The sequence below is a fragment of the Myotis brandtii genome, unplaced genomic scaffold, assembly GCF_000412655.1.
Source record: "Myotis brandtii unplaced genomic scaffold, ASM41265v1 scaffold354, whole genome shotgun sequence".
NCBI lineage: Eukaryota > Metazoa > Chordata > Mammalia > Chiroptera > Vespertilionidae > Myotis > Myotis brandtii.
Genome location: NW_005363609.1, coordinates 1,530,031 through 1,530,363, shown reverse-complemented (window position 1 = coordinate 1,530,363; position 333 = coordinate 1,530,031).

Sequence of the window (333 nt, the reverse complement as noted above, 5' to 3'; positions counted from 1 at the left end):
CCTTCCTTCCTTCCTTCCTTCCTTCCTTCCTTCCTTCCTTCCTTCCTTCCCATCCTTCCTTCCTTCCCTTTCCTTCTTATTGGAGATCAGGGCTACTACACCTTACTGATCTTTGTAATCCCCCCAGGAGATACTCAATGCATACATGTTTATTGAATGGATGAATGAATGAATGACTTGAGCCACACAGCCTCAGTTGGCCACAGCTGAGGCCAGCCTGCTCCTTTACTGGCTTGACTGGTTCCTTCCCTCCCAGCCTCCCACCACCAGCTGTTCCTTAGGCCAGCCTGAGTCCCAGCATGTGGCTGCAGCCTTTCCTCAGGGCTCCTCTGG